Source organism: Primulina huaijiensis, chromosome 10 (genome assembly GCF_012295235.1).
Source record: "Primulina huaijiensis isolate GDHJ02 chromosome 10, ASM1229523v2, whole genome shotgun sequence".
NCBI classification, from domain to species: domain Eukaryota; kingdom Viridiplantae; phylum Streptophyta; class Magnoliopsida; order Lamiales; family Gesneriaceae; genus Primulina; species Primulina huaijiensis.
The window spans coordinates 8,065,798-8,086,192 of NC_133315.1; the positions used below are offsets into that span (position 1 = coordinate 8,065,798).

The 20,395-nt window shown below is 37.1% G+C and overlaps 1 long non-coding RNA gene across 3 annotated transcripts; it reads left to right on the forward strand.

Annotated features, from left to right (window-relative positions):
* Positions 1-8,919: 8,919 nt before the first annotated feature.
* On the forward strand, positions 8,920-13,112 carry LOC140985795 (uncharacterized). Of its 3 annotated transcripts, none has more exons than XR_012176856.1 (2): positions 8,920-9,023; positions 12,715-13,112. It is a non-coding gene; the product is annotated as an uncharacterized lncRNA (long non-coding RNA). The 3 variants fall into 3 exon arrangements; XR_012176855.1 differs by lacking the exon at positions 8,920-9,023 and adding an exon at positions 12,377-12,611; XR_012176857.1 differs by lacking the exon at positions 8,920-9,023 and adding an exon at positions 12,377-12,611 and having other exon boundaries at positions 12,726-13,112.
* Positions 13,113-20,395: the final 7,283 nt, after the last annotated feature.

The following is a 20,395-nucleotide window of genomic DNA, read 5'->3' on the forward strand; positions in this document are numbered from 1 at the left end:
TTCATAATTTTATTTAGCTTAAATATTAGACTTTTTTTTTATCTTTAATTAAATGTTTTGACGATGTTTTAATCCCGAAAATCCCAAACTTTAATATAAAATTTCTAAATTCTAAATTTAGTCTTTTTATATTATTTTAGCCCTTATGAACCACGACTCGACCCCCGTGAGCCGTTTTTCCAATTTTTCCTTATTTTAAAAACCCTAAATGACACATAATTTTCACCACCGAGCCAACTCTCGATTTTCACGATTTACCCCCCACAAAATCGAACCAAAACTTGCCCAACACCCTAAACTAGACTACTGGGTCCTAACTTTACCAAAACCCAAAACGAGACTCCCCAAGAGTGCACCTAACTGGCCGAGACTCCTAGTATCACTAGGACTCTAAGTCGCGCCCCAACCCCTGAACCAACGAGCCCAGCCCTTGAACCATCCCTCGTGCACCCTCCTAGGACTTTAGTGTACCGGCTTGAACCATCCATAGAACCCCAGCCCAAGCCCTCGTCGCCTGGCAGCAGCGCAACCATGCGCAACAATCTGCGCGACTTTCTCGGGTAGAGTCCTAGCTCGGCTAGGACTCTTTCCCAGCCCTTGGCACGGGTCCTAGCTTGGCTAGGACTCCCTCCAAGACTCCCTCATGACCTTGGCTAGTCCCTGGAACGAACCAACCAAGCCCTAGCCCTTGCCATGCAAAGACCGCACCCCCTAAACTCATGACAGCAACTTCTCGGCTTGCATGTTCTTGATTCTATGAAAGTTACCCGAGGGTTGTAAAGGTTTTGTAGGATTACAACTCGTGTATGTGCCTTCCCTAATCGCGTCTAGACATCGTGGCAGCCCCCTAACATGCTTGAACAATTTAATGCATCACAATTAATGAAAACCGAAGCTTGCATGTGTATAAAATTTGAAATTCTTAAAACATATGTTAGGTACTTCATGCATCCAATAATTTACAACAATATTATGATATGATGGATGAGAAAAGAAAGATTTAGGCGTGCCTTTGCGTTGTATACGCACGAATATCCGTTGACGACGAAGAACGGGATGAAAACCTTGGCTTGATCACCAACACCCTTCGAAAATCTCCTTGTTGATACTTGTGTGTGCCGTGTGTGTGTATAAGAGAGGGTGGGGAGTGTTTTCTGATTTTTAAAATAGGGTGGCCGAATCCTTAATTAGATAGGAGTGAAATTTGTGAGGTTTTGGGGTTTTAAAATACATTATTTATACTAATTACTTACTAATTAGGCTTTAGGCCCATTAGGCCTCAAAATTAAGCCCATTAGTTTTAATTAGGTTTTAAATAAAGTGTTAAAATAGTTTTGGTAAAAATGGTTCGTGAATTTAATAGCCGGGTTGTCAAAAAGTTCGTATTTTTGTTGAAAAACCGACACCGATAAAATCTACGTCCCGGCGTATAAAATCACCTCACAATCCTTTATTTTCAAAAATACTAAAAAGCATCGACCATATTTTAAATAATTCAAAACAATTATTTAATAAAAACATTTTACGTTTTTCAGCCCTCGGTCCCCGTTCCTCGATCGTCACTTGAATAATACTTGAAAATACAGTTTTATGCATGATGATAATAAAATCATAATTAACATGTAAGCATGTATATTACATAATTAATTAAGCAATTAAAATAATGAATTACTCATTTTCAAATTTCCTAGATTCGCATGCAATTGGATTACGTTGTCTAAATTTTGGACCTTACATCTACTCACTACACTTAGTGCGAAAGCCACGTCAGGACGTGTAGATATCATCCCATACATGATGCTACCAATCGCAGATGCATAAGGAATGCTTGTCATCGCCGCTATCTCTGCATCAGTCTTGGGAGACATAGACTTGGATAGGGACACGCCATGACACATTGGTAGATGTCCTCTCTTGGACTCATCCATCGAGAACCGCTTCACGATGGTATCAATGTATGTGGAATGGGTGAGACCAAGCAATCTTTTCGATCTATCTCTATAGATCTGTATTCCCAATACAAAAGATGCTTCACCCAAGTCCTGCATCGAGAACTTACTTGCTAACCATATTTTAGTTGATTGCAACATTCCTACATCATTCCCAATGAGTAGAAAGTCATCAACATAAATCACCAGGAATGTCACAGCACTCCCACTGACCTTCTTATACACACAGGGTTCCTCAAGATTCTTAGTAAAACAAAACTCTTTGATTGTACTGTCGAATCTGAGGTTCCAACTCCTAGATGCCTGCTTTAGACCATAAATAGATCTCTGAAGTTTGCATACCATATGCTCACTTCCGACAGATGTAAACCCTTCAGGTTGAGACATGTAAATCTCTTCCTTAATATCTCCATTAAGAAAGGCTCTCTTGAAATCCATCTGCCATATCTCATAGTCATACCATGCAGCTATGGCTAGCAATATCCTTATCGACTTGAACATTGCAACTGGAGAAGAGGATTCCTTAAAGTCAACTCCTTGTCTTTGAGTATATCTTTTTGCCACCAATCGCGCTTTGAAGGTCAATACCTTCCCATCCGCCCCAAGTTTCCTCTTGTAAATTCATTTACACCCTATGGGAACAGTTCCCTCAGGTGGATCCACGATATTCCACACTTGGTTCGAATACATGGAATTCATCTCAGATTCCATTACTTCAAGCCCCTTGGATGAATCGGCATCAGATAACGCTTCCTTGACGGTCCTTGGATCACATCCATGGATAGGCTCATCATGGCCCTCTTTAAGAAGCTGACCATACCTCATAGGTTGTCTCGAGACTCTCTAGGGTCTTCTAGGAGCTTGTATCTCCTCTCTTGGCTCTTCGGGTGTGGGTTCTTCATTTGTTGGTGTCTCTCGAACCTCTTCGAGTTCTATCATCTTCCTTTTTCTATCCAATAAATTCCTTTTCCAAAAAGGTTGCATTCCTAGAAACAAACACCTTTGTTTCTTGGGGATGATAGAAATAGTATCCAACTGAATTCCTTGGATATCCCACAAAGTAGCATAAAATGGACCGACTATCCAATTTATCTCCCACTACCTGCTTCACATAAGCAGGGCACCCCCATATTCTAAGATAAGAATATTTGGGAGGCTTACCCATCCATATCTCATATGGTGTCTTATCAACTGCCTTTGAATGAACATTGTTCAACAACAGTGCCGCTGTCTCAAGCGCATATCCCCAAAAGGATGGCGGCAACTCCGTGAACCCCATCATAGACCGAACCATGTCCATCAAAGTTCGGTTACTATGCTCCGAAACACCATGCAACTGCGGTGTAGTGGGCGGAGTCCACTGCGAGAGAATCTCATTCTCCCTAAGATACTCTTGGAACTCGGCACTCAAGTACTCACCACCTCGATCCGATCGAAGTGTCTTGATGCTTCGTCCCAATTGTTTCTCTACTTCACTTCTGAATTCTTTGAACCTTTCAAAGGCTTCAGACTTGTATTTCATCAAATACACATACCCATACCTCGAAAAGTCATCGGTAAAGGTGATTAAGTAGACATGTCCATGCTTAGTGGTGATGCTAAGCGGACCGCACACATCGGTATGGATCAAATCCAATAACCCTTTGGCTCGCTCCACATGGCCCTTAAAGGAAATTTTGGTCATCTTTCCTTTTAGACAGGATTCACAAGTCGTGAGAGCATTAATATCAGACATATCAAACATGCCTATTCCCACTAGCTTGTTCATCCTTCTTAGGGAAATATGTCCTAATCGAGCATGCCACAATAGTGCCGAATTTAGAGTATCTTGTTTTTCGCTTGTTTGTTGTTGTTATAGCTTGGACATTGTTAAGTGGAATATCTTTCAATTTTAAGGTATAGAGATCGTTTTCAACTTCTCCAGTACCAATTAAATATTCATTCTTGTAAATGTTGCAAACACCTTTGCTAAATAAACAAGAAAATCCATCTTTATCAAGCATAGAAATGGAAATAATGTTTTTCACAAAGTCTGGTACAAACAAAACATCTCTCAAAACAAACTTAAAATCATTGTTCAAATGCAAGTAAACATCTCCTACAGCCTTGGCAGCAACCCTTGCTCCATTGCCCATCCTTAAGAAGGTCTCACCTTGCCTGAGCCTCCTACTTCTTCCCATCACCTGCAAATCATTACAGAGATGTGTGCCACAGCCGGTATCCAATACCCAAGAAGTAGAGTTAATTGAAAAGTTTACTTCAATATAGAACATACCATTTCCAGAACTCTTCTGGGCAAGATATTCCCTACATTTACGCCTCCAATGTCCAGGCTTCTTGCAGTGATGACAAATATCAACGGTCCTGTCAGACTTGACTGGTGTGGCTGCCACAGCGGGACTCGGAGTCTACCTCTTCAAGGGCACGTTCTTCTTAGGACGTTGGAAAGAACGCTTCTTTCCCTTCCTAGGTGGACTGGTCTTCGTACCAGATGAAGAGCCCACATAAAGAACCGGCTTCTCTTTCTTGATGGTGGACTCAAAAGTCACAAGCATGTTCACCAACTCCTCAAGGGTCGGCTCCATCTTGTTCATGTTGAAGTTCACCAGAAAAGGATCAAATGAGCTAGGCAATGACAACAGCAACGCGTTGGTGGTCAACTCCGAAAACAAAATCAGATCCATGCCAACGAGCTTATCCACGAGCCCAATCATCTTTAGGCCATGCTCATGGACCGAGGCCCCGTCTCGCATGCGCAAAGTGATTAGCTCCTTGACGGTAGCATGCCTAAGAGGCCGAGTTTGCTCACCAAAGAGCTCCTTGAGGTGCAAATGAATGTCAGCAGCACTCTTTGCATCCTCAAAACGCCTCTGCAGCTCATCATTCATAGAAGCCTGCATATAACACTTGGCCTTCAAGTCATGGTCACACCAATCCTTGTAGGTCTACAATTCCTCAGGAGTACATCTAGTCGGGGCCTCAACAGGGGGCGACTCAGTCAATGTATATGCAATCCTTTCCGAGTTCAAGACGATCTTTAGGTTTCTTAGCCAAGTGAGATAATTAGGTCCGGTTAATACGTGCTTTTCGAGTATAGCAGACAGCGGATTGCGAATCGAAGACATTGTCAATAAATTGTACTGAAAAGTAAATAGATAAATTTTAATTACTATTTTAAAATATTTAGTAAGATATAAAGTATGGACTTTTACTTTATAAATTTTCGCTCCCACTGTTTTGACATTTTCACTACCCTCTAGTGAAAACGGGAAACTCCTTTCCTCATTAGGTACGTAAGGTCTAATTAGCGAATTATGATCCCGAATAATATCAGCCAATCACAATTCCTAAAAGGTAGTTTCCAATTGCATCACCATGCAACCCTTTACGTAAACTTTTGTCTCATGTTTGATTAGGACCCAATAATATGACGTCGTTCATCTTTACGTGTCAAGCCTTACCCATCGATGTTGACCCTTAATGGACGGTCGCCATGAGTTCCCTCAATAATATGAGCCAAAATCATTGGAGTTCCACGTAGTTCACATCACCATTTCAATGGATGTCACAGCTTTCCGGCACCCAGGGCCTCCCCAATAATATGAGCCGAGCCCCGAGCACGGGTAGCGTTCATCATGCACCCATTGTCGATGGAAGACATGGAAATTATAAACAAATTTATAATTCCCCTTTTCGGGCTTGATATTAATTTTGAATCTTATTCAAAATGAGGGTTTTTAATTTTGAAAGGTCTCATCATTAATTTTATTTAAAAACTCACCATGTTTGATCGTATGTTTGCCGGATTCATGCAACTTTGTTATTATCATAATAATAACGCACATACTCATTATTTATAACATATCATGCATATATTATAAACAGTAAACAAAACAAGGATGATCAATCGCCCCAAAACTAATGGCCCGTGTGAGCTAAACACGGGCCTAGGTCCAATCCTAGGGAAATGCATGGGATGCAAATGCAACTATTACATTAGCTTCAAATATTTACATGTCTTCGATCTTCATAATCATCAAGGCCACCATCTTCCAATCTTGATTTTCCACTATACTAATATTTACAAATAAATATCCATGGCAGATAGGGATACATCTCATGGGGTGGGAACGGGTCATAAACCAAGCCCACTTTAAATTTCATAATTATTACAATCATTCAACAAAAATATCCTAGAATACACCTAGCAAATTGGGCTTGGGTTTTTGATCATCTTTCATGCATAATATCACATATCATACACCATCAATTAATTATCTGAATAATTAATTGATCCAATATTATATATCTTGATCCAATCACTAACCGCCACGATTATAAACTTAATCAACAAAGTATACAAACTCCTTTGCTACTTTCAAATTAATTTATTTATAATCGAATTTCTTGTAAATCACAATTTACTATAAATAATTAAAGTCCAACTTCAATTATTTATTTCATGAGAAAATATTTGCAACTTTTGTAATTTTAAACTTAAGGGCCCCAAAAAAATCATTTTTCACCAAAAACATTTTGGTCCATTTAAATTTCACAAATATGTTAGCCATCCAATGGCCCAACAACATCAAGGCACATGACACTTTGATAATCCAAACCACTTTTGGAAACCCTAGTCGTCATCGCCGTCGCCGGATTCCGGCCAACATGCCCATATTTTTTTTTTTATAATTAAACATAGGGGCTGTTCGGGCTGCCCTTGCTGCCCGAAATGGGCAGTCCCTCGGGCAGCCCGAGCTGCCAGAAATGGGCAGCAACATGCTGCCCATTTTCTCCCCTTCCATGACCTTGATTTTTGTTGCAAAAAATTATCTCATGCGGTTAGAAATCGACCTCAACATAATATTATGTATTTGCTACACCAAAATCGTAGCCATAGCTCTGATACCACTTGAAAGAGGATCGGTTACGGTGCCCGAATGCGCAACGGAAGTTTAAAAAATCAAATTTTTGAAGAAAAATTTTCGGCCACCACATTTTCAAGTGTAGCAAATACAAAAACACAACTATGACATTCATAGGGTGTTGAGAAATCGTTACCTATCAATCACATTGGATTGATGATGGCTCCAACCAAGTTGTAAACAACTTGGCTCTTGAAAGGATGAATTTTACAAGCTTATTTTGAACACTCCTTGTTAAAAATCAAGCCCACCACCAACTAGGAAGATCCTCTCATATTTTGCACTAGAAAAATATGAGGATTTTTTTCTTTGAGAAGTGCAAGAATTCCTCAACCAAAATGAAGAGAAAAATGGAGAGAAAAATGATGGAGAGATTTCGGCCAAGTCTATGGTGGAGGGAGAGTGAAAAACAATTTTCTTGGTTGTGCAAAATGCTAAAACCAAAAGTTGCATGCCATGCAATATTTTAATCAAAAGTATTCCACAACCCTTCACCTCCCAAGCATGCATATCAAGTGGGCTTGTAACATTTACAAAGGGCCCATGGACTTTTAAATTGTCTCAAACATATTTGAGCCCAATTAAACTTTACTTGATTTTACTCAAGCCCACTAGTTAAATAATTATTTCCAATTGGGCTCTACAAGGCCCGATATTATTTAATTAATTCAACACTTGAATTAATTTAATTATTTAGACTCTACTAGGCCCACTAGTGTTTAATTAATTCAAAACTTGAATTAATTTAATTTAGTCCATGTTTATGAAAATCACAATTTTCAAATACATTATTTACTTGACCTACTTTTAATTTAGGAACACTTCCATAAATTAAAATTTACATTTTTCCCTCATAGAAGTCATACTTCTATTTTTTCTTACACTTATAAACTCATTTATAAGCCGTTCAACACATTGAACTATTTTACTTCTCAACGGGATCTAGAAAGCTAGTACTTGTGTGGCCCTCAATGGTTCATTGATACAACTAGCCGTGGGTTCGCATCTCCATGTGATTCGGACTAAACATGTCCTTATATGAGCATACCCCAATTGCTCCATTCTTATTTATCAACTCTTTGATAATAAGAACGTCAGAACTCAAGTCTGATATTACCCAACCAATCATGTTAAACGCCTAGCAGCATCGCTTACATGATTCTCTAGGTATCAAATGATAGTGCCTGCAAGAACTATTCAATTATGGTTAGCGTACAGTACGGTCCCTTCAACTCATATATCTCGACCGATTCGACAACCACTGGTATATCGAGAGTTGTCAATGAATCGATACTACGTGTCATGTCGCAGTTGCATTGATGGTGTAATCTAAGAAACCCCTTTCTTAATTACCACCATACTCTGATCAGAGATTTCAAACTACATACACATGAGAACACATAGGATATCCATACCCTAAGATAAGCGGTGAATCCCCAACTACAATGCATCGACTCCTATATGTTTCGACAAAACACCAAACCTTGCCAACTGATGACCCCATGAGAGTCGGTAAACAAGTCAAAGTGAAACGCTAGCACATAGAGTCTCAATGTTGTCCCGGGTCATAAGGACTAATGGTGTACAACCATAAACTAGGACATTTCCACTTGATAAGTGAGAACCACTTGGAAAGTCCTTTATGGAGGGTTGTTCAGTGCACGCTACAAGGAGCACCTATCTGCATGCTCGGACATCACAATGTACCCTACCAATGAAACATGGTACTCACATCGCAGATACTAGTCTCGAACTTGAGCGGCCTATATCCTTCTTAGCGGCGGCTGAATTGACTAAGAACTGTTTAGAATATACAGTATTGTAAATATGAGTTTCATGATACTCATCATATGAGCATCTCATATTCTTTCTACTATTTGTATATTCAAGGACTTTATCTATGCAACTAGCATGGGTATACAGATAAAGAAGTGCCAAAACAATAATTTCAAATATTATTAAAATAAAGAATGTTTATACATAGAGTTTCATTGTGAACACTCGGCCAACACTTGGCTCGACGTGCACCTACTCTAACATTTCTTCCTTACTTCAGTAGCTTCGTTTTGAACCATGAATCGCCACTTTTGATGCTCGTTTCATCCCAAATCGAGGCATGTTCGTAGTTGCTGCTGTCGGTTCGGTTAAGGTGAGATTTAAGTTTAGTTCCTTGGAATTTTGTTGTTTGTTGGAGTGGGTTTTAAGCCTTGTGATTTCCTTGTAACTCCAGCTTGTTTTTTGAATTTTTTTAGCTCGTGAACAGTAACTTCGACGAGTTTCCGGTGGGTTATCACCTCGAGACCGCTAGCGCCTAGAGAAACTTCGACCTTGTGAGTTCCTAGTCCGAAATTTCAGCTTCTAACCGTGATAGTAGGCTGCCAAAATTTATATTTTTTGTTCCGCCAAAATTGGTCTCTGCGACTTAATGATGCACTGTGGGCATATCGAAAAGCTTTAAAAACATCATTGAATATGTCTCCCTATAGGTTGGTTTATGGAAAACATTGTCATTTGCCTGTGGAATTGGAACATAAAGCTTATTGGGCGATCGAAACTTTAAATTCAAGCATGGACGATGCCAACAAATTGCACTGTGGGTTCTTCCGCCATGTTTTGTGAAAATAAAGGGTTATTTCGAATGAGTCGACCACTAAGTGTACGTGACCAAATAATGCTCATGCAAATGCAAATGCAAAAGAATAAAAACACACAAAAGCAATAAAAATTCAAATAAAGAAAAATAAACTGTAAACAAAATTAAATAGACTTGAAATTAAATTATACTTCCCCGGCAACGGCGCCAAAAACTTGTTGTCACTTTGATTGTTGCACTCCCAAGAGCAGGTTGTCCACAAGTAGTATAATTCGGTGAGTCCGATATCGTATCCACAGGGAAGCTAAGGTAATTACAAGTCCACTACAATGTCTTTTTGTTTTGTTTTTGTTTTTGTTTCTTTCTAATTTTAATTGTTTGAATCTTTAATGGGTAAATTTTAATTGTTCAAATTTTAATTTAAGTAGTTGAGATTAAAGGATCCACTCTTGGTATTTTAATAAAGTTAACATTAACGAACAATATTGAAATCAACTTAATAAAATGGTTCCAATATATTAAATAATCATATTTATATTATGTTAAAAATTATTATCTTATAAGTATATAATATATACCAAAACTTATAAATGTGGTCAAGTATTTATTGTGCTATATATATTTGTAAACAATAAATCAAGGTTTCCACTTTAAATGTACAATTTTTATGTTTATCACTGATGCAGCATAGCAGAGTGGTGGCCTATGGTTCTCTTCAGTTGAAACCGCATGAGTCTAAGTATCCTCTTCATGACTTGGAATTGGCTGCTATCGTTCTTGCTCTCAGGATTTTGAGGCATTATTTGTTTGAGAAGCAATTTGTAATCTATTCTGATCACAAAAGTTTGAAGTATATGTTCTCTCAGTCAGATCTGAATATGAGACAGAGACGTGCGATGGATCTTTTGAAAGATTATGAGTGTGAGATTCAGTATCATCTGGGAAAAGTGAATGTCATTGCCGATGCTTTGAGTCGTAAGATTGTTGATGTTAATCTATCCTCGATTCATGTTTCTAAGTTACGAGAGGATATTTGCACTTCTGGAATGGATTTTCAAATCCAAGGTAATGCTGTTTGTGTATCTCAGATTTCTGTTGAGCCAGAGTTGTTTCAGATTGTAAAGTCAGCTCATAAAACTGATGATCGAATTCTGAAATCTTATGAGTTAGTATCTCAAGGACACCAATCTGGTTTCTCAATTCACTCAGATGATTCTCTTCGGTTGAATGGTAGGTTGGTTGTCCCAAATATTCCTGAATTGCGTACAGCAATCCTTAAAGAAGCTCATTGTACTCGATATAGTATCCACTCAGGAGACAGGAAAATTTATCATATTCTACAGCCTCAGTTTGGTGGAAGAATATGAAAAAGGATGTGGCTGAGTTTGTGTCTCGTTGTATGATATGTCAGCAAGTCAAAGCAGAACGAATGAGACCTGGAGGATTACTACATAGTCTTGAGGTTCCTCAGTGAAACTGGGAGCACGTGGCTATGGATTTTGTCACGCAATTGCCACGTAATTCTCGTCATTTCGATGTCATTTGGGTGATTGTCGACAGATTATCTAAATCAGCACACTTTATTCCGTATGAGAGGACGTATTTGTACAAGAAGATGGCTTGTCTGTATATTAAAAATGTTATGAGACATCATGGAATTCCAGTTGCAATAGTCTCAGATCGTGACCCTAGATTCACATCAAAGTTTTGGACTAGTTTTCAAAAAGAAATGGGTACACGATTTGCGATGAGTACTGCTTACCATCCTCAGACAGATGGTCAGACAGAGCGTACGATTCAGACACTTGGGGATATGCTTCGAGCAGTGGTTATGGATTTCATAGATAGTTGGCAAGAAGCTTTACCTCTAGTAGAATTTTCATATAACAACAGTTTCCAAGTGACTATTGGTATGGCTCCTTTTGAAGTTTTGTATGGCAGACGATGTCGATCACCTCTTTGTTGGGATGAATTTGGTAAGAAGTAGTTAACTGGACCTGACATTGTTCAGGAAATGCATGATAAAGTCCAGTTGATTCGTCAGAGAATGAAAGCTTCCCAAGATCGGCAAGCTAGTTATGCTAACAGACGTCGTCAACCTCTAGAATTTCAAGTTGGAGATTTTGTGTTTCTGAGGATCTCTCCGTTTAGAGGTGTTGTTCGTTTTGGCATGAGAGGTAAGTTGTCACCTCGTTTCGTTTGTCCCTACGAGATTGTTGAGCGTATTGGGATTTGCGCTTATCGTTTGGATTTGCCCCAGTCCTTGTCTGGCATCCACAATGTTTTCCATGTTTCTATGTTGCGTAAGTATGAGCCCGATCCATCTCATGTGATTCAGCCTGATGAGGTTGAACTTGATCCTTCTCTATCGTATACTGAGTATCCTGTTTGTATCTTGGATCGTAAAGATAAAGCCTTACGCAATAAAGTTATACCACTTATACGTGTTCAGTGGTCGAGGCATGGTGTAGAAGAATCAACGTGGGAAACAGAAGAGAATATGAGAGCATCTTATCCATATCTGTTTGATTCTTAATATTGTATTGTTAGTTTCGTATCGTGTGTAAGATGTATGTGTATAAACAGAAATTTAGAGGACAAAATTTATTTTAAGGGGTGGAGAAGTGTAAGGCACTGTAATTAATTATCCGGTAATTTGGAATAATTAGAATAATTATTGAGTTGCAAATTAAAATAATTATTTATGCCAAATAAATTCAAGAAGTGTGTTAAAAATATGTATTTTAGAATATCGGAGAATTTAACGATATAAAATTCATATAGAGTTTAAATAACACATGAGTTATTAAAATAAGTAAAATCCGGATAAATGGACTCAATTTATTAAATGTTGTGGTCAATTATTACACATATACACCAGTTTATTAAATTAAAGAAAAGGAGAAAGAAGCAAACCCATTCCCGTAGCATTTGTTTTCCTTTTTCTTCACAATCCCGTCACCCGCATCACCTTCAAATTGGAGAGGCCATAACTTTACCGTCCGACGTCGAAATCTCAATTGGTTTGAGGGGTTTTCTTCCTTACTTCAGTAGCTTTGTTTTGAACCATGAATCGCCACTTTTGATGCTCTTTTCAGCCCAAATCGAGGCATGTTCATAGCTGCTGTTGTTGGTTCGGTTTAGGTGAGATTTAAGTTTAGTTCCTTGGAATTTTGTTGTGTGTTGGAGTGGGTTTTAAGCCTTGTGATTTCCTTGTAACTCCAGCTTGTTTTCTAAATTTTTTTAGCTCTTGAACAGTAACTTCGACGAGTTTCCGGTGGGTTATCACCTCGAGACCGCTAGCGCCTAGAGTAAACTTCGACCTTGTGAGTTCCTAGTCCGAAATTTCAGCTTCTAAGCGTGATAGTAGGCTGCCAAAATTTGGATTTTTACCCGTTTAGATTTAAATTGTTTTCGTCGTTCGAATAGCGTTTTATTGAAATATTTATTGGAAAATTGTTGTAGGTTCGGTCATTGGAAATCTTCGAGGTATAATTCGGCGAGCCTATTAATTATGTCGAATTGTTTTGTATTATATTGAAAGATATTATAGTATGGTTGTTATCGTTGGAATTAATCTAAGGATTATCGAGTTGATAATGGTTGGAATGTAAATAATAATGAGTTCTGGAATTATTCGGCTTATTTTGTTATTCTAGGATGAGGGAGTTTAGTTGATCATTCTTGAAGATCGTTTTCATGATATAGGTATGTTACAGATCAGTAACATACGACGGTAAAACATAAATTATGTTTAATTGTCATTCTGTGTTGCATTGATTGTGTTTATGGCTTGTTGACTGTTGTAATTTGTTAAATGCCTTCGTTGTGATATATGTTTATCATTGTGACATATTATTGGCATTTAGCATAGGGCATACTGTTATGACATTCATGTTGAGCCCTATCGTTCTTGTTAGCCGTTGTTGATATCCGTTGTTATCTGGCACTGTTGTTTATCTCGTGGTCATAGTGTGGCTGATAGGCCTATACACATGAGACCGTAGATGTGATTGAACAATCCCGTGGTTAGTGTAGCCTTTTGAGGTGAGCGTTGGGATTGTGTCATCCAGTTCGTTCTGTTGTGCCATCCTGTTATAGCGTATCAGCTGTATGGAGGCCGAGTCATGGGTGTTATTCAGCACAGCTTGGCATGCCTCGCATACTTGGCAGGGCAATTTAGCTGCATGACGATGTAGCTCCCCTGTGTTGTTGCTCGAGCATTATTCTAGTTGTTATCGTACCGTTTGTTGGCTCCCGTTATCCCGGTTATTCGTTGAGCTTTCATGCATTGCATATTACATTTCATTATATGATTATGCATGATTTATGATTATTGTTGTTATTGTTGAACTGTTTCATACCAGAATCCTAACCTCAGTTGTTTTCTGGGGGTTGCGTGGTTGCTTTTGGGCACCATGGTAGATCTCCCGAGTCGTTTTGCAGCATTAGGCCGGGGTTCCGCCAGTGAAGCTCGGGATTGAGTTTGGATTGCTTGGTTTTGTTCAGTGGAGTCTCTCAATTAGTCTATATGTATGTCTTGAGTTGTTTCAGTCTTGTATTGTAGTTTATTTGTCGGGGAGATGCCCCGTGTATCTGTAGTAGTATTTGGTTGTTCTTGTTATGTTCTGAGGCGACTCTGTGATTTTTATGATCTGGTGAGTATTGGGTAAGTTTTCATTTCTGCTTATTCCTGGCCAGTGCGGCTATAGGTTGTTTAACTTCGATTTTTGTTTTATTGACTCTAGTTGGAGTATATTTTGATATAAACTGTTGCTTGAGTTTTCGGGATGTCCTACTTACGGGGAGGTCATGCCGAAATTTTTCTAGGCCCTGAGGTACGTTTTAAAGCATTTTAAACCTTTTTCCGCTGTAGCTTTAAATCAAACCATTATTGTTTGATCATTAATTTTCATTAGAGTAAATGGGCCTCACATCATGTTTCTACTATGTACGCTCTATTTTGAAGATGCATGTGGTTTTATTACGTATTATTTGATACTTCCAGTTTATACGTGTTGAGTCTTTAGAATCACTAGACTTGATCGATGCAGGTGAGGATGACTTTGAGGAGACGAGGGGTGGGGACCAAGGAGCTGGCTTGGACTGAGAAGGAGGCTAGACCCGAGGACTGCCCATGTTTTATGTTTTTAAGTTTTAAGCATGAAAATTTTAATACTCTGATTTCACGTTTTGGCATACGATGTTTAAACAAGCATTTTCTTTAGCAAACTTTATTTGTGAGCTCTTGTATCGCAAATACTTTTGGATGGGCAGTTTAATTGTGATCACACTTTGAAAGTTATTTGTATTTAAAAAAATTTTTATTTTTTCCTCAAGTTTAAAATAGTTTTAAAGTACGGTACGTTACACATTAAATTTTGTCATTCAGAAGCATGCAGATGACATTTTTCTTCAAAGAAAACGGCTGCAAAAATGTTGCAGTGTGGATTTTATTGGTCCACTTTGTTTAAAGAGACCCACGAAATCTGCAAGATCTGTGAAAATTGTCAAAAATTGGGTGTGATTTTAAAAAGAAACATGATGCCTTTGAATCCTATCATTGAAATTGAAATCTTTGGCTGTTGGGGAATTGATTTTATGGGACCTTTTCCACCTTCGTTTGGATACTTGTATATTTTAGATGCAGTTGATTATGTTTCGAAATGGATAGAGGCAATTATATATCGAACAAATAAGATCGTTATCGAATTTTTGACAGAAAATATTTTTAGTAGATTTGGAATTTTTCGAGTCATGATAAGTGATGGGAGAACTCACATTGTTAATAAACCATTTGCTTCATTAATGAAAAAATTTGGTATTATTCACAAAGTAACTACTCCTTATCTTCCTCAAACAAATGGACAAGTTGAATTAGCTAATAGAGAGATAAAGGAAATTTTGGAAAAAACTTTTAACCCAAATAGAAAAGATTGGTCTCTGCGACTTAATGATGCACTTTGGGCATATCGAACAACTTTTAAAACATCATTGAATATGTCTACCTATAGGTTGGTTTACGGAAAACATTGTCATTTGCCAGTGGAATTCGAACATAAAGCTTATTGGGCGATCAAAACTTTTAATTCAAGCATGGATGATGCCAACAAATTGCGCAAATTGCAACTTAATGAACTTGATTAACTCAGAAATGACGCGTATGAGAATTCAAGGATTTATAAAGCAAAATTCAAATCATTTAATGAAAAACAATTCTTAGAAAATCTTTTGAGATTTGTAACAAAGTTTTGCTTTATAATTTTGGACTTCACATATTCCCAGGAAAATTACGATCAAGATGGAAAAGCCCATATGTTGTAAAGCATGTGTATCCTTATGGAGCTGTGGACATTGAAAATCCTAAAAATGATGATGTTTTTAAAGTAAATGGACAGAGGCTTAAACCATTTTTAGAAAATGAAATCTTTCAAGAAGAGTTTATTTCCCTTTCCGATCCTTGATTTTTTTTTGTTTGTTGTATTTAATTTTTTTGTTTTTATTTGGGGTTTCCTTAATCTTTTAAATTTTTTGGTTAAATGACGGAGAACGGTACTCCGTGACTCTCATAGTCGGTTAACTTAGTTTCCCACAATTGCTGATACAAAAATAAAAAAAATCATTTTTTTCTTTTCAAAATGGATGAAATTCTCTCAAAAATTTGTAAATATTTTCCCTCTGTTTCTGAAAATGTTCTAAGAAAAATTTATGTAGGTAGGTGTGTAAGATTGAGATTGCTAATGCAAAAAATAATTCCAGAAGATATTCGTCTTGTAATAGAAGCTAAGATCCGATTATGAGGAGAAGTTCCACAGTCATTGCTCATTCGGTATATGCCTGGATTAGGAAAAAGCACTTATGCGGAAAAATGAAGGGCCAAAAGGTTAGGGGTTTGTCATAAGTGTTCAAGATGGACTTGTGACAAACGATGCAGATCTTTGGGATGTGTTTTCAATAACAGAAAAGATAAAATTGGTTTCATTAAGAATGGACTGAGTAAGGAGTCTTTAGATAACATCTTATTGACTTTTGAGACGCATTCTAGTGGATACGTGCATATTAAACTTCTCCGTTTATGGAAACAATTCCAAGATGAGCGTCATCTTAACGGTCTTGGGAATCCGACTAAAAAAGACCATGTTTGCCAATTTATAAGAAAATTGGAAGGGAAGCATAACCTCGACTCATAGAAGGCATTTAAGCCGTTTCTGGACGTAAAACCAGAGGGAAATTGTGAGCCACAATCACACTAATGTTTATATGCATGTGTGTCATTATTGTTTTTACTGTTTATTCTACTTACAGCTGTGACCCATAGTTTTGTCATGATAACATATTACCCCTATAAAATCTCTCATCTTTCTCTCTATTTTCGCAGACCAAAAAGAAAGTAAAAAAATGACTGGATCCTCTGCACAAGCATTAAAAAATATTTGTGTATTTTGAGAGTCGAGTCCTGGAAAAAATGAATTGTTTGTAGAAGAAGAGAATAATCTTGGAAAGATATTGGCTGAGAGAAAAATTCACTTGGTATATGGGGGAGGTAATATTGGGTTAATTAGATCTGTTTCAACATATGCTCATCTTGGAGGTAGTCAGGTTTTGGGTATTATTCCTACTGCTTTAGTTGAAGGAAATATTATAGGTGTTATGATTGGGGAGGAATTAAAAGCTTCTTCTATGCATGAAAGAATCACCAAAATGATTGAAAATTCTGATGTTTTTATCGCACTACCAGGTGGTTTTGGTACATTAGAAGAAATTTTTCACACTGTTTCTTGGGCACAACTTAATATCCATAACAAACCTGTGGGCTTGTTGAATATCAATAATTATAATGACAGTTTGTTGACATTTCTTGATAAAGTTGTGGAACAGAATTTCATTTCAGAAAATTCACGACGGATGCTCATCTCTGCTTCGATTGCCGACCAATTAATTATAATTTGGATGCTTTTATTCATAATCCTGATCCAATGATAACAAAGATCAATTGGTCGCAATCAAGCAGTAAGAAAAGAAAGTTGGATCATTGATTCAAAAGTCGTGGATTGGTTTGCATTTGTTTCAGTTTGTTCTCTTCAATAAAATTCCAGGGGATATCTCCTTCATTATGTACTCTTTATTAATAGTTATTTCGATATTAGAGACAATATCATATTCAGATTGGGGGGAGAACAAACTTTAAAAAAAACTTTAAATTTTTTTTAAAAAATATATATATATTAAAAAAATATTATTTTAAAATAAAACCATGTTTATTGTTTGTATCTTAGTAATTTTTGTAAAAATATCATACATTACATGTTCGAAAGGTTTATATTAGAAAATGTATTAATATATCTGAGGATGTTTAAATTTTTATTTGAAAAAAAGTCAATTTTAATATTTTGATCACAATAAAAATATGATTTATGAAATCTTTTTGAGTGATTAACCATTGTGATAAAATCAGTTATTAAAGTATATGGCCCAAGATATACCTGAGAAGAGTGCCTAAAATTTTTAAACTCACACATATTTTGTGAGTGAATGGAGAGGATTGAGAAAAGAGCTTGCGAGCCTTTATTGATCATGAAATAGACTATCTATTGTTTAGATCTTGAGTTCTTATTTTGAAAAAATATATATATATGGTATTTGCTAAAGAAAAAAGAAAAAAAAGAAAAAAAAAAGAAAAGAAAGAAAGATGTTGAAGATCTATGTAATTTTAAAGTTATATTGAAACGTCCTCACTTTTTTATTGCTTTAAAAGTACTAGAAATTTTTTTTTTCTAAATTTCATCCATCACATGAAAATATCTTTATAAAATATTTTACCCTTTTAAAAATAACACATCAACCAACTAGCATTTTAAAAATCAAAGGAAATGTCAAAACATAAAATCTTCTCATATTTTACCAAACCTAAAAAAACAATAAGTTTTAAAGTATAGCCCATACTAAACCTCTCAAAAGCATAAATAAATAGTCTTAAAATCTTTAATGTAAATCATGAGTCATAAGTTGTAATACGGAAAAATAGAAGCGCTGGTCCTCGGGTTGTGTGCCTTCAGTCCAGTCAGATCATCCGTCAAGACCTCCCTCAACCTCACCTACATTCATCACACCTAGTGAGTCTAAAAACTCAACACACCATAATCTTTATAGCAAATAATACTTATAAAACCACATGCAACAGTGAAAATACTTTTACGTAAAATAACTTTTCATGAAGATGCATAAACTTCAAACATGAACATTTTAGTAAACCTTTTTATGATGCATGAACTTTAAATAAAAATATTTTCATAATGATGCATCAAGTTTAAACATAAACATTTTCATGACATTAATAACATAAACATTAACCTTTTCCTTTTCCCTCAACATGACATAACATAAAACATTTTTCATGATCATAAACATTTTTCCTTTTCCTTACCTTTTCCTTTTCTTTTGTTGAATTCAGATCGTTAATTGTGACTTTCCTGACATGACATGACATGACGATGGATCCATCTATAAATAACCACAGTACTGGGCGGCGGGGGACACAAGCAACACTCTCACCGGTCAACTGGGCCCTTGGCCTATCATGATCGAATAGAATACGATCTTCGGGGCTCCCTCTGGGGCCTTTTCCCATAAATGGGCTCCCTCAGGGGCCTTTTCCCCTCACGATATTCCATTCTTACTGTTATCACATATTCGTAATGATGAAAACACGATCGTCGGGCTCCCACTGGGACCATAACCCTCACGACGTCGCCAACATCAACGAATTAGTCACAATCACTTCACTTCCTTCAACATTTACGTTCTCATCACTTTATAAAAATCATGAATAACATTACATTTTCCTTTTTGAAACCAAGCATACAACATGTATTTTAAATGTCTTTATTAAATCATAAAAATCCCTTAGACATTTAAAAATCACAATTAAATAATGAATATTTCATAAACATTTAAAAATAATCATAATATCACAAAAATAGCATTTAGGGCATCGCCATGACATTTACTAATTTTTAGGTGTAAAAAGATCGTTTCACCCATAGACGTAAAATTTTACGTTTTTGACTTTTTCTTGAATTCATTGACTCTAACATGTCCCAAATAATTATTTAAGCCTACATGAATTTTTCCATATTTTTATTTAGCCTAAAATGAGGACTTTTAAATTAATCTTTAAATGTGACGTATTAATGCGTTTAAATCTCGAATTAAACCAAACCTTAATATTAAATTCACTAATTAAAAACTTAGACTTATAATAATTATTTAAGCTTAAACCTAATTTTTCATAATTTTATAAAGCCTAAAACTAGGCGTTTCATTTAACTCGTTAATTAGCGTTTCATGCGGCGATTAAATTCCGATTAAATCCAAAACTCTTTATTTTGATCCCAAATTTTTAACATAGCATTTTTAAGATTTATTGTACCCTTCCAATTCATGAGCCACCCCCGTGGACCCTTGGATCTATTTTTCCTTCTTAAATTTTCGTTTTTGACCCTTCGACGAACACACCGAGCCATCTCCTAATTTACCCGAGCCACGCCCGAGCCACCTTGAGCCAAAACTTAGCCAACCCATCTATGGACCCTATTGTGCAAGCCCAGCCCATAAAACAAGCCCTAACCCGCTCAAAAGCCTTCTGGAATTTGACCCAAAAATCTGTTGTGTTGTGTGTGTGCTTCCTTGTATGTCTAGGACACCTAACCCAACTAGGACTCTTCCAACCAAGCCCCCACCGAGCCCACACGACCATAACCTTCCCTGGACCATGCCTAGACCCAGCCCAGACCAACCCTTACCCTGGCACCCCAAGCCCGAAGCTCCTGGATCAGAAGCACTACCGGCCCCCCCCTTGCTGTCATGCGGTGATGCTGTTTTGTTCGAGCCAGCATGTGGCTAGCTGCACCAGCACCTATGCCGACCAC